At 41.6% G+C, this 14,904-nt stretch overlaps 1 long non-coding RNA gene and 1 other non-coding gene across 2 annotated transcripts in view; one reads left to right on the top strand and one right to left on the bottom strand.

The window, feature by feature from the left end:
- The window catches only part of LOC148545181 (uncharacterized), a 194,862-nt gene that overhangs the window by 57,876 nt on the left and 122,082 nt on the right, over positions 1–14,904 (top strand). The gene's annotated exons all lie outside the window — the stretch shown is intronic.
- Positions 13,364–13,467, bottom strand: LOC148545186 (small nucleolar RNA R71). The gene has a single exon (XR_015900286.1). It is a non-coding gene; the product is annotated as a small nucleolar RNA R71 (small nucleolar RNA).

Genomic DNA, 14,904 nt, shown 5'->3' with positions numbered 1-14,904 from the left:
TTGAAGTACGTCAAATGGTTTTGTCAACATCAACCCATAAGTTCTAACCTCATTACTAATTGACTTAATAGAAGGTTAGCGTCAATGGCTATCAAATTGACCACTAAGGGCTCTCAAATCATCAACTCCATTAGACCCAATGACTCAAGCTCACCTAATCCCCTTAGCCTAGGCCAAGATTAAAGAGAACTACTCCATAATCAAAGTAAACAATTCATCAAACACATGGTGAGCATTAATAAAAGACATGTTCAAATTGTAATTAAATTGAAATCAACAAGTATCCACTAACAATTATCAACATACAATCACTCAAACAACACAATTAATCATAGAAATTATCAATGTAACATCAACAAATCAAGATTCACAACATTCATGAAATGGGTATAAAATGACAATTGACAAGAATTCGTAAAACTAACACAAGATCTAAGCAAAATTATACTAAGGAATTCAAATTGAACAATTAAAACTGGTAATTAACAAGATCCAATTCAGAATTCACAAAGGAGAGATCAAATTAAAGCTAGATCTAGAGAGGAACAAGGGTTTCTCTCCCTAGAAAAACAAAAACCAAAAGCTAGCTAAAAATTGTGTCTAGTGTAAAATGGATGATCCCCCCTTTTCCCCATAGCATTCTTGGGTCTTTTCCATGCAGAAACAGCTCGAAATTGGGCCTGATGAGCCTCAGAAATTGCCAGGCATGATTTCCTTTAATGAGGTCACGTGCAGCTTCCCGCACGTACGCGCCATGCGTGCGTGCTCGCCGATTGCTTTTGTGATCCACGCGTGCGCGCCAGGTGCACGTGCGTGTCAATGGGAATCCTCTGATCCGCGCGGATGCGTCCATCCTCGTTCGCCACTTCTAGCTATCCTCATCCATGTGTGCGCGTGGAGTGCGCATGCGCGCCAATGCTGAATATCCCAAAATCCAAATCTTCATGTTCCTTCCTCTTGTGCATGCTTTCTTTCTCTCTTTTAGGCCATTCCTACCCTATAATTCCTGAAATCACTCAACAAATACATCACGGCATCGAATGGCAATAGAAGAGGATTAAAATATGGCAATTTTAAGGAAAAATAAGCATGTTTTTCATCATGGAGCAATATTAGGAAGGAAACACAAAACCATGCATTTCTTGTGAATAAGTGCAGAAAATATTGACAAAACCCCCTAAATTCTACATAATATAAACCACAAAATTGGGGTTTATCAAATGTCTCCACACTTAAACCAAGCATGTCCTCATGCCTAGAATAAAAAGACCAAAGATCATGGTAAGAAAGGGTTTATTAAATGCAAACTACCTAAGTAAATGCATGCAACTAATGTAAAATCATCTAATTACTTGGTCAAGGGTAAATTTATCCTCCAAGAACACATATGAACATATAGGGTAAAAATAATACATAGTTCATGAATCCTACCAAATTGAACATCACTAAGGAGTGCATATAACTTGCTAGATGAATGCCTGTGAAAGCCGGGAACAAGGAGTTGAGCATCGAAACCTCACCGGAAGTGTATCCGCTTTATCCGCTCAAGTGTATAGGGTTCGTCACTCAATCCTCTCCTAATCATGCTTTCCAAGATTTGTCTTTCATCTAACAATCAACAATTACTTAATGCATGCTTACAAGTATCATGAGGTCTTATCCATGGGTTGTAATGGGGCTAGGGTGAAGGTAAGGATGTGTATGGCCAAGTGAGCTTAAAATTTGAGTCCTTGATTAACCTAGAATCCCACTAGACACATAGAACAACCTATACAACTATAATACATTACCTAGCTACCCTTGAGTTTCACTTTTTGCATACTCATGCATTATTTTCAATTCACATCCCATATACATTGTTTTTATTACTTTTTCTTGGGGTTTCTTTGTCCACTTTCATTGCTTTTATTTTCTTTTTCAAAGATTTTTTTGGGTCCCCCTTTTCTTGGGGATTTATGTACAAAAGTTTCAATGCATATGGTTCAATCATTCAATACATGAGCATGTTCCCAAATCCTAGAATTTTCAATTACACTACAATTACACACCTCTATATCTACCCAAATTTCCCAAGTATACCTCCTAATTGAATGATACACATCCTAACTTACCTAAGCTAATCAAGGATCCAAATTTAGGGACATTCATGGTTTTTCTCTTAGGGTTGTTGATGTGCTCTATTTAAGAACAAAAAGGGTTTATCATGGGCTCAAAATTGGTTAGCAATGGTAGATAAAAGGGTTAAGGCCATTTGGAAAAAGTGATATTGAAATGATGGCCTCAATCATGTAAATGCATTCATACACAAAGTAATGGACATATAGAATCAGACAAAACAAGGATTGCAATCATAGAGAGAGAAATAAGCACACAAGAATGGAAAATAATGGTTAGAAGATGTAACCATGCAATAGGCTCGAAACTTACATGCTTGTATTCTTAGCTCAATCACTATGTTCCAAAATACATTCTTAAAACAAGTTTATTGCAAAAAGTTTTCAAAATTTGGTAGAGTACCCTAAAACACAGTTTCTTGGGGAAGAAGTTATTATTTTGACTAAGCAACTCTATAGAAACTAACTATCACGCAAGGAGTATTTACAAGCAAGACTAACTACACATGCAATGTACTAACTACTAAGCAAAAGATAAATCCATGGGTATTGAAAGAAGAGATTGTTACCCATGGAGATCGGTCGAACGACCTTCCCACACATAGAATTTAGCACGGTCTTCCGTGCTACAAACTATGTGCAAAGGGCGGTCGGGACCAGAACCGTCACTATCCTCTCCTTCAGAGCTCCCATCACTTGGGTTTGAGGTGGAAGTGAATATTTCGGGTTCCTCCATGCTAGGGGTAACACAACGTAGAAGCTTCTTGATATAAGTGTATCGGCGTTGGTTGCGCCGCTCATATCTATCAAGCTTCCGGTGTAGATCTTCTATCCTTTGATGCGTGGATCTTTGCCGTGGTGGTGATGATGAGGTGGAAGGAATAGTAGATGGAAGGGCTATGTCAAGACTTGGGTTGTTCATGGGAAGATGTAAGTATTTTCCGCTTGGGGCCACATCGCCCTTAGCCGGAACTATAATCTTTCTGTCCTTGGGACCGCAGCAGCAACTAGATCAGATACCAATGCTGGAAATGGCAAATTACCCCGGGCGTGGACTTGACTCATCGCTTGCTTGACAAGAAATGGAATGTTCACCGGCCTCTCCGTGAGAACACACCAAACAAGCAAGGCGAGGTCCGCCGTGAAGGATGACTTGTGGGTGCTAGGTATCACATAATAAGATAGGATCTGGGCTCAAGCTCTAGCTTCCACAGTGAGAAAGCGAGCGTCAATGCACTTGGGCCTCATCCGGAGTCGACCATGGATCCAAAATGCCTCTGGTTCAGTAATGACTCGAAGGATCGAGTCCCAATCAAATCCAAACTTTTCTCACAAACGTAAGACTTCTTGGTAGCCATCCATATCACTTGGTACCGGTAGGACATTAAACACTTGCTGAATAGCCTTTTATGAAACTGAGAGTTGCTTCCGGTGCATGTATACCGATTGAAGAGAGGGAAAGTGGTAGTTAGTGTAGAATTCTTCCACCCAAGAGAGGTTGATCTCCCTTGGTTTTCTCAAGAGAAACTCCCGTCCTCGCCGTTCAATGCGGGGTAGAATACAAGGAGCAACCTTGTCCAGCAGAGCAAGTAGATGCTCAGGATGATAGTTCCGTATAGCTATGGAGGGGAACATAAGTTCACAGAAGCGGTTGGGGAACCTTGAAGAATCTTTTGCCAGTTTGCTCTTTTCATTCTCATCAATAGGAGCGGGTGTCTTCGCCTTCTTAGATAGGGGTCTGGCTCCCAATGAAGAGTGCGCCTTAGAAGTTGATCTTTAGGGTGCCCTCTTTGCGGCCGGTTTCCTCGAAGCTTTCTCCTTGCCTTTCTTGGTGGCCATCCTGAGAAAGGAAGGGAAATAAGAAAACATTAAACCTAAAGAATCATTTTAACAAAATTATGCAAGTGAAGGATAGTGCCTAAAAGAAGTAGTGCAACAAAGTGATTATAGAGGCATGGGTCACAACACTTGGCATGGGATGCAAGTGGTAATAAAGCATGCAATAGCATGAAAGGAGTAATCTCAAGCATCCATAACAAAGAGCAAGTCATGTTCAATGACTATCTAATAAGCAAGCAAAGTGGACTCAATGGGTATAGAAGAAAACAAGTGAATGAGGAGAAGCACCAAATTCAAAGTACATTATCAAAATAAACCAAAATGGCATTCATGCATTTCCTCGAACACTTGGTGTGCAATTAACAAGCAATGAGCAATTATGAGATACTCATCCAATTTAAAGCCCAAAATGAAACATCAATCATCACATAAACATCACATATAGGCAAAGATAAGGAAAAGTGACAAAAGATCTATTAAAGAAATTTAAGCTCAAATACAACATCCATGGAAAAATAAGGAAAAGGAAAAGTAAGCAAACAAAAAGTAAGGAACATCATCATGCAACTAAAAGAGAAACTAAGTAAATCAACAAAAAGAATCTAACTAAAAGAAGAAATAATGCAAAAAAAGTAATAGATGGGATATGGAGGAAGTAGAACCTTGAGAAGTGCAAAAGAACAAGGTTGAATTTTCTTTTGTGAAAATGAGAAAGAAATAGGAGAGAAGTAGTGCCACCGGAAGAGGTGGTTATCGCCGGTGAGTGGCCGGAGACGGTAGTGGTGGATTGTGGAAGAAGAAGAGGAGAAGGGAGGGTTATGGAGAAAGAAGAAGAAAGAAATAAGAAAAGAAAGGGGGTGAGAAAGACAGGGCGCACAGTTTTAAAACTGGTTCGCACAACCGGCGCGCGCGCGCACAGTGCGCTGGCGCATCGGTGAGATGCTGGTATGGGACGCGTGCGCGTCAGTGGTGCGCACGCGCGAGGTCAGTTGTGCCCTTGGCACAGGACTGGCACAAAATTGGCATAAGTCTCTGGATTTTATACCAGAGTTGGCATGTGGCGCAGGCGCGCGGACGCACACCTTGCGTAGACGCGTGCTTGAGTCAGTTGGCAACCGGTGCGGACGCGTGCAGTGTGCGGACGCGTCGGTGTGGGCACAAGTGTGGCATAAGTATGGCATAACTCTCTGGTTTTTGTACCAGGGAGTCCACATAGCGCCATCGGCACGCGCGCGCACAGTGCGCTTGTGCGTCGATGGGCGATTTGCAAAGGTGTGCGCAGGTGGCAAGCATGCAGACGCGTGGGTGTCTGGCGTGAGATGGGCATGAAGTGGGCATGACTCTCGGGTTTTTGGCCCAAGAGTTGGAAGTGCACCACCGGCGCGCGCGCACAGTGTGCTGGCGCGTCGGTGCCCATTTTTCCTTTTTCTCTTCTCGTTTTTTTTTTCAACATAACAAGACTTATTCTAACACATTCTTGGTATGTGCTTAAGCTAGTAGTCAAAGAGAACACTTCACAATTTCATGCATTATACAAAACATAGCATTCTCCCTACTTCAACAATTCATCCATACCAAAATGATGAAAACTATATGAATATCCTATCTATTCAACAAGAAGAATAAAACTAGCATTCCTATACAATCAATCAATCATCAAGAAATCACAAAATTCACAAGAACTTAAGGTTACAAACAAGATGGTATACACAAGGAAGATCTTACCACGGTGGGGTGCCTCCCACCAAGCACTTTTCTTTAACGTCTTTAAGTTGGACAGTCCTTTTCTTAAGCTTCCTCTCTCCTTGGTGCATCCTCCAATAGGAACACCTCTAGCTCTTTTGGGAGCTTGTAGCCGTGATACTTCTTCACTCTATGTCCATTCACTTTAAAAGTTGCTTCACTCTTGGGATCAAACAACTCCACCACTCCATAGGGCTTTATCTCCTTCACCTTGAAAGGTCCTTCCCATCTAGAGCGGAGCTTGCCAGGCATGAATCGAAGCCTTGAGTTGTAGAGGAGGACCTCATCACCTTCTTCAAAGTCCTTCTTACGGATGTGTTGGTCATGAAATGCCTTAGTCTTTTCCTTGTAGATCCAGGCATTCTCATATGACTCATTCCACAAACACTCAAGTTCCTCTAGCTGTAATTTTCTGGCTTCACCCGCCTTGGTCAAATCCATGTTGCACTACTTTACCGCCCAATAGGCTCTATGCTCAATTTTCACCGGAAGGTGGCATGCCTTACCATAGACGATCCGAAACGGACTCATCCCTAACGGAGCCTTGTAGGCCATTCTATACGCCTATAATGCATCTCCTAACCAGAGGCTCCAATCTTTTCTTTGTGGATTGACCACTTTCTCCAAAATTCTCTTAATCTCCCGGTTGGACACTTCCGCTTGTCCATTGGTTTGTGGATGATAAGTAGCAACCTTATGCGACACTCTATATTTCTTGAGCAATGCCTCTACCTTCCTGTTACAAAAGTGGGATCCTTGGTCACTCACGATTGCTCGTGGTGACCCATAACAGCATACAATGTTATTCCTAATAATAGAAGAAACGGTATTGGCGTTGTCAAGGCGGGTAGGTATGGCCTCTACCCACTTTGACACGTAGTCAACCGCTAACAAAAGATACCCACTCGAGTTGGGAAACGGTCCCATAAAGTCAATGCCCAATACATTAAATATCTCACAGAACAACATAGGTTGTTGAGGCATTTCATCCCTTTGGGATGTGTTTCCCGACTTCTGACACTAATGGCAAGACACGTAGAACCGGTTAGCATCCTTGAATAAGGTTGGCCAGCAGAATCCACAATCCAACAGCTTTTTAGCGGTCCTTCGTGGGCCAAAGTGGCCACCACATTCGGACGAATGGCAAACTTCAAGAATGGGTTGGATTTTAGACTCCGGGACACATCTTCGAATTACTTGGTCTACTTCCCTCTTCCACAAGTGAGGGTCATCCCAAATATAGTATTTGGAATCACTCCTCAACTTATCCCTTTGGTGTTTAGAAAAGTTGGGAGGGAAGAGTTTCGCAACCAAGTAGTTTGCTATTGGGGCAAACCAAGGAAAACTATCCGACACAGCATGCAAACTATCCAATGGGAATGAGTCATTGATCGGAAGTGGATCAAATTTTAAATTCTCAATGCGGCTTAAATAATCCACAACCAGGTTTTGAGATCCACTCTAGTCCCTAATCTCAATGTCGAATTCTTGCAAAAGCAAGATCCAATGTATGAGTCTAGGCTTTGACTCATTTTTTGTCAACAAGTACTTTAAAGCTGCATGATCCGTGTATACCACTATCTTTGACCCTAGCAAATAAGATCTGAATTTATCTAAAGCATGAACAATAGCTAGGAGTTCCTTTTCAGTAGTGGTATAGTTGGATTGTACTGCATCCAGTTTTTTAGAAGAGTAAGCAATGACATAAGGGAGTTTACCATCGCGCTGTGCAAGCGCGGCACCTACAGCATGGTTTGACGCATCGCACATTATCTCAAATGGCAACGTCTAGTTGGGGCCTCGCACAATTGGTGTTGTGGTAAGAACTCTCCTTAGCTCTTCAAAAGCTTTCACACATTCACTATCAAACTCAAAATCCACATCTTGTTGGAATAGGCGCGACAATGGCAAAGCAATCTTGCTGAAATCCTTGATAAAGCGCCTATAGAATCCTGCATGTCCTAAAAACGAGCGGACCTCCCTCACAGATGAGGGGTAAGGTAAAGTGGTGATAACATCGACCTTGGCTGGGTCTACAGAAATGCCTTCATGAGATACTACATGTCCTAACACGATACCTTGTCTTACCATAAATTGACATTTTTCAAAATTCAAGACAAGGTTGGTGTTAACACATCTAGCTAAGACCTTGGCCAAGTTCTCTAAGCAATAATGAAATGAAGTACCATAAACACTGAAGTCATCCATAAAGACTTCCAGACAATTCTCCACTAGATCGGAAAAGACACTCATCATACACCGCTGAAAAGTAGCAGGTGCATTGCATAGTCCAAATGGCATTCTTTTATAGGCAAAGGTACCAAACGGACAAGTAAATGTGGTCTTTTCCTGATCTTCAGGAGCAATGTGAATCTGTAAGTAACCAGTGAATCCATCAAGAAAACAATAATGGGATTTACCCACCAAAAGGTCCAACATCTGATCGATAAAGGGTAGAGGGTAGTGGTCCTTTCTTGTAGCGGCGTTCAATCTTCTATAATAAATGCACACTTGCCACACATTTTGTACTCTTTTAGTGACTACTTCACCATCATCCTTTTTTACCGCAGTGATGCCTGATTTCTTGGGAACAACCTGGACCGGGCTCACCCATTCACTGTCAGAAATTGGGTATATAATACCTGCATCAAGTAATCTCGTGACCTCTTTCTTCACCACATCTAGGATAGTTAGGTTGAGCCTTCTTTGCAGTTACCTAACGGGCCTAGCTCCCTCTTGGAGAAATATCCGATGCATGCACTTGTGAGGGTCAATCCCCACAATATCAGCTAGGCTCCATCAAATTGCCTTCTTGTACTTTCTTAGAACATCTAGGAACTTGTCTTCTTCTTCACTTGAAAGCTCACTAGCAATAATAACCGGAAACCTTTGGTTGTCCTCTAAGAAAGCATACTTCAAATGAGATGGAAGGGGCTTCAATTCACTCTTTACCTCAAGCTGAGGTTCCTTTTCATCAAGCTCGTGGAGTTTATTTGTAACAATTTTCTCATGTTCATCCTCTTGGTCATTCGTCTCCACAACAATAGGGTAGCACAACTTGTTGTGGTCTTCTTCTTGCACTTCCGCCACCACTTCATCAATTACATCACATCGGAGCACGGAATGTTCTTCGAGAGGATGTTTCATGGCTTCTTCTAAATTGAACTTGATAGTCTTGTCTCCAACCTCAAAAGAATATGTGCCGGTGAAGGCATCTAACTTGAATTTAGAGGTCTTGAGGAAGGGTCTACCAAGTAGAACAGAGGATGAGCTTCTATTTTCTGTTGGAGGCATTTCAAGGATGTAAAAGTCAACCGAAAAAACCAAATCCTTGATCTCCACAAGTATATCTTCTGCTATTCCCATCACCGTGATTACACTTTTATCGGCTAAGGCAAACCTCGCCACCGACTTCTTTAATGGAGCTAAATTCAACCGCACATAGATGGAAAGCGGCATGATGCTTACACAAGCTCCCAGGTCACACATACAATCATGAAAAGTGCACCCACCAATACAAGACACCAAACAAGGTCCAGGGTCACCACATTTCTTTGGAATAGGTTCCATCAAGGAAGAAATTGAACTACCCATGGATAATGTCTCCAATTCTCCTATCCTGTCTTTGTGTGTACACAAGTCTTTCAAAAATTTTGCAGACTTTGGAATTTGTTGAATAGCATCAAGAAGTTGTATGGTTACCTCAACCTTCTTGAACACTTGAAGCATGTTCAAGTCAAATTCCGGTGTTTTCTTTGCTTTCTTCACCATGGATGGGAATGGAATAGGAATGGACTGGTGCACGGAATTGTGATCTCAGGCAACGGCGCCAAAAACTCTGTACGCACGTCTTAATAAATCATTTTTCGTTCACAACTTCGATACAACTAACCAGCAAGTGCACTGGGTCGTCCAAGTAATAAACCTTACGTGAGTAAGGGTCGATCCCACGGAGATTGTTGGTATGAAGCAAGCTATGGTCATCTTGTAGATCTCAGTTAGGCGGATATCAAAAGGTTATGGAGTTTTTGAATAATGAAAATAAATAACCAGAAAGTAAAGATAGAAATACTTATGTAATTCATTGGTGAGAATTTCAGATAAGCGTATAGAGATGCTTTCATTCCTCTGAACCTCTGCTTTTCTGCTGTCTTTATCCAATCAGTCTTACTCCTTTCCATGGCTGGCTGTATGTAAGGACATCACCATTGTTAATGGCTACTTTTCATCCTCTCTGTGAAAATGGTCCGATGCGCTGTCACTGCATGGCTAATCATCTGGAGGCATCACCGTGGTCAATGGCTGCACCCTATCCTCTTGTGAAAATGGTCCAAATGCTCTGTCACAGCACGGCTAATCATCTGAGGTTCTCGATCATACTGGAATAGGATTCACCCTCCTTTTGCGTCTGTCACTACGCCCAGCACTCGCGAGTTTGAAGTTTGTCACAGTCATTCAATCCCAGAATTCTACTCGGAATACCACAGACAAGATTTAGACTTTCCGGATTCTCATGAATGCCGCCATCAATCTAGCTTATACCACGAAGATTCTGATTAAGAGATCCAAGAGATAATCATCCAATATAAGGTGGAACAGAAGTGGTGATGCCAGGGCATCTTGGCCAGTTTCACTGACCTTTTTTTAATGTTCTTAGGGTAGTTTCATGCATTTCTTTAGGAAATAAGCTAGTTTTGGGTAGATATTCACCTACACCTTGATTCAAGCATACATTGTGCATTTTACATTATTTCATGAGAATTTTGCATGAATTTAGTGACAAATTGTATGCTGCATTACCCATGACTTGGACTAGAACTTTGATGCACTCTGTTGCTTGATTTCAGGACCAAAGGAAGCAAGGAAAGGGAGGTAACTTTCAAGGTTAATGAGAAAAGTGATTGCCAATAACACTCTCAAAGCCATCATTGCCCACGTTAAGAGTCACGTTAACTAAGTTAACATGCACTCTAATGTGGAGAAGGGAAGTTGAGCCAACGTTAGTGACACTTAACATTGTCACTAACGTTGGCAAACACTCATGAGTGGCCACGTTAGAGCCCACGTTAACCTAGTTAACGTGGCCTCTAACGTTAAAGAGGGAAGAGAAGCCAACGTTAGTGACATTCAACATTGTCACTAACGTTGGCCTAAGGATGCAACACACCACGTTAACTCCCACGTTAACTTGGTTAACGTGGGAGCTAACGTGAGAAGTGAGAGTTGTCGACAACGTTAGTGACACTCAACATTGTCACTAACGTTGGAAGCAACCACACAACCCCCAAGGAGCCACGTTAACTTCCACATTAACTTAGTTAACGTGGAAGCTAACGATGAGGAATGAATGATGAGCCAACGTTAGTGACACTCAACATTGTCACTAACGTTGGGATGGCTAAGAATGGCCACGTTAGAAGCCACGTTAACCCAGTTAACATGGACTCTAACGTGAGATCTAGGGGCACATTGGAACATTAGTGACAATGTTGAGTGTCACTAACGTCCTCGAAGTTTGGCAAGGCCACGTTAGAAGCCACGTTAACCTAGTTAACGTGGGCTTTAACGTGAGGCAAAGGGGTACATTGAAACGTTAGTGAAAATGTTAAGTGTCACTAACGTTCTCGAACTTATACTTTCACTAAATGTTAACACCCCTAACGCCCTGAGCTAAAGTCTCTGCCCACATAGCACTTTCTCTCTGCAAGTAAAGCCAAGCCCAAATAAAGAAAAGAACTGCTTCAAACTCAAGATCCAAAGGCCCAAGACTTGAAGAGCAAACTAGAAGCTGAGAAGAGTAGTATATATAGGAGTAGCTTTGAATTGTTTAGGAGAGTTCAAAAAGTTGGAAAAAGAGAATTACTCTCTGTATTTTACTTTCTCTGCAATTTCTAGTTCTATGATGTATTCTCCATCTTTATTTTTATTTTCAAGAGCTATGAACAACTAAACCCCTTTCATTGGGTTAGGGAGCTCTGTTGTAATTTGATGGATCAATACTAATTTTCATTATTCTTCTTCTATCTTTTCTCTTGATTTTACTTGAAAGCTTTCGATCTTCATCCCATTGAGTAGTTATCTTGGAAGAGAAGCTATTCAAACTTGGATCTCTTTTGAACCTTGAAAGAGGAATGAAGAGATCAAGCTAGAAATACTTTCTCATGCTGGACCGAATTGGGTTTGGATGGGTATGTGACTATAACCCTCTCAATACTTGATTTGGGAAATGCATGTGGTATAATCAGTGACCATACTTCATCTCTTCTCATGAGCAATTGACCAAGGAATTGGTTATTGATCAAGATTTGAGAGATTGAATTGCAAGAAATTGTAATTCAATCACTTAAGATTGCCAAGGAGATCAATGAGTGCATTGATTGAGGAAGAGATGAAAATGAACTTGATCCGGAGAATTGCAACATCTCCTAAACCCAATGAACTCCCCATCTCTGATCTTACCCATTCTCTTTAATTACTGCCATTTACTTTTATGAGCAAATCCCCCATTCCCATTTACAATTCTGCAATTTATTTTTAGTCATTTACTTCCAGTCATTTAATTTTAGCATTTACTTTTCTGTTATTTACATTCCCGCCATTTTATTTTTTGCAACTCTCAACCCAAATTCTAGATTCGCTCAACTAGAACATTCTTCTAATTAAAGTTGCTTGATCAATCAATCCTTGTGGGATTCGACCTCACTCTATTGTGAGTTTTTACTTGACGACAAATTCGGTACACTTGCCGAAAGGAGATTTGTTGAGAGACAAGTTTTCCGTGCATCAAGTTTATGGCGCCGTTGCTGGGGATTGATTGTGCATCAACAATGATTAAATTGGAAGATCACTAGATTGAGCATTTTTATTTTTGTGAATTTCATTTTCTGTTTGAGTGATTTACTTTTTGTTTTCGTTAAACTTCTTCCCTTCCGCCTCTACTCTTTTGTTTTATTTTGTTATTTTCAATTCTGTTTGCTAACCCACTAACTATTTGATATATTGCATCACCCACAACTAACAGTAATTCTGACACAAATACTTTCTGCACCTATCTTTTCTTGCTTGCACTTGATGGTTGTATGACAGGGAGAAGAAGCGGGGCTTCAACTTCCTCCGATTCTGAACCTGAGAGGACCTTCCTTAGATTAAGGAGGGAGGCAAGAGGATAGAAAGTGGTTGGTGCTGAGGAAGAAGAGGAATTCTTTGAAACAAACATGGAAGACAACATGGAAAACCATCATGAAGAAGAGGATCACAACCATGGGGGAGGAGGTAGAGCAAATCATGCTGGGGAGGATAGAAGAGTTTTGGGCTCTTACATCAATCCAAACCCAGGAAATTGTGGAAGTAGCATCCAAAAGCCAACAATCCATGCCAACAACTTTGAACTTAAACCACAGCTCATCACCCTTGTTCAGAACAACTGCTCGTTTGGAAGAGGTGTTCAAGAAGACCCCAATCAACATTTGACCACCTTCCTGAGAATATGTGACACAGTGAAGTCTAATGGTGTTCACCCTGACGCCTATAGACTGCTCATATTTCCATTCTCACTTAGGGACAAAGCAGCCAAGTCGCTGGAATCCTTCCCAAGGGAAAGCTTGACAACTTGGGAAGACGTGGTGAACAAATTTTTAGCAAGATTTTACCCTCCTCAACGAATCAATAGGCTGAGAGTTGAGGTCCAAACTTTCAGGCAACAAGATGGTGAGACTCTATATGAAGCATGGGAGAGGTTCAAGGACTTAACAAGGAGGTGTTCACCTGACATGTTCAACGAATGGGTGCAGCTGCACATTTTCTATGAAGGACTCTCTTATGAGTCAAAGAAGGCCGTAGACCATTCATCCAGAGGATCTTTGAACAAGAAGAAGACTATTGAGAAAGCCATAGATGTTATTGAAATAGTAGCAGAGAACGACTACTTCTATGCTTTCGAAAGAGGGAACATAAGAGGAGTAATGGAGCTAAACAATGTAGATGCTCTGTTGGCCCAAAACAAGCTCATTACCCAGCAGCTGGCTGACCTCACCAAGAAGATAGAGATGAACCAAGTAGCAGCAATCTCCACTTCATCAACAACCCAAGAAGGAGTGAATGAAAAAGCAGAGGGGAGTCAGGAGCAAGCCAACTACATTGGGAATTCACCAAGGAAAAACTATGATCCATACTCCAAGACCTATAACCCTGGATGGAGAAACCACCCAAACTTTGGGTGGGAAAGTGAGCAAGATCAAAACCAAGACTAGAGACGTTACAACTCCAACAACAATGCAGCTCACCAGCAATTGACACAGAGGACATCTCAACACCCCCACAACAACACTTCTCCACACGCCTATCAAAACCAAAACAGCATATCTGTTCCGAATCACTCATCTATTGATGACAAGCTCTCTAAGATTGAAGCCCTACTTGAAGGAATATGCCAAGAGATTCAAGAAAATAAGGTGTTCAAAGAGGAGGTGCGAGCCAGTATTAAGAACCAGGGAGAGACCATCAGGAAGCTAGAATTTCAGGTGGGATATTTAGCTGAGAAGATTCCCAAACCTACTGATAGCTTCCCAAGTGACACGGAGAAAAACCCCAAAGGAGAAGCAAAGAAAGTAAGATGGGAAGATTGCAAAATGGTCACTGTGAGTGATCAAGAGACTGAAGACAAGCAAGGCAAACTTTGCAAACAACCTGAAGACAACTCAACAAAGGAGGAGGATAGAGATCGCCAAGAACCATAAATCTCACAACAAGAGCTGCTGAAGCTCTATGCACCCTTCCCTCAACTGCTCAATGGTGCTGTGGGAAAAAGAATATACTCAAGGTTCCTAGACTTGTTTGCATCTCTGCATGTGAACATACCATTCATCAAGGCAATTCAATAAATTCCTGCATTCATCAAGTATATGAAGGAACTTCTTCCCAGGAAAAGCTCACTTAAAGGAGGCCAGACTATAGTGATGAACAAGGAATGTAGTGCCCTTATTCAACCTGAGTTGCCTATAAAAAGAAGAGATCCAGGGAGTTTTCACATCCCTTGTGCCATAGGTGAAACTATATTCGATAGAGCACTATGTGATTTAGGGGCCAGCATCAACTTACTACCCTTATCCCTGGCAAAGAGGCTGCAGATCAATGAGATAATACCCATAGATTTAATCATCAGACTGGCTGACAAAACTCAAAAGCAAGCAATAAGAGTGGTGGAAAATGT

The sequence above is a fragment of the Arachis ipaensis genome, chromosome B9 (assembly GCF_059453495.1).
Source record: "Arachis ipaensis isolate K30076 ecotype BB chromosome B9, ASM5945349v1, whole genome shotgun sequence".
Classification (NCBI taxonomy): Eukaryota; Viridiplantae; Streptophyta; class Magnoliopsida; order Fabales; family Fabaceae; genus Arachis; species Arachis ipaensis.
Note: the sequence above shows the minus strand (reverse complement) of the source record. Positions and strands in the feature narration are given on the sequence as shown.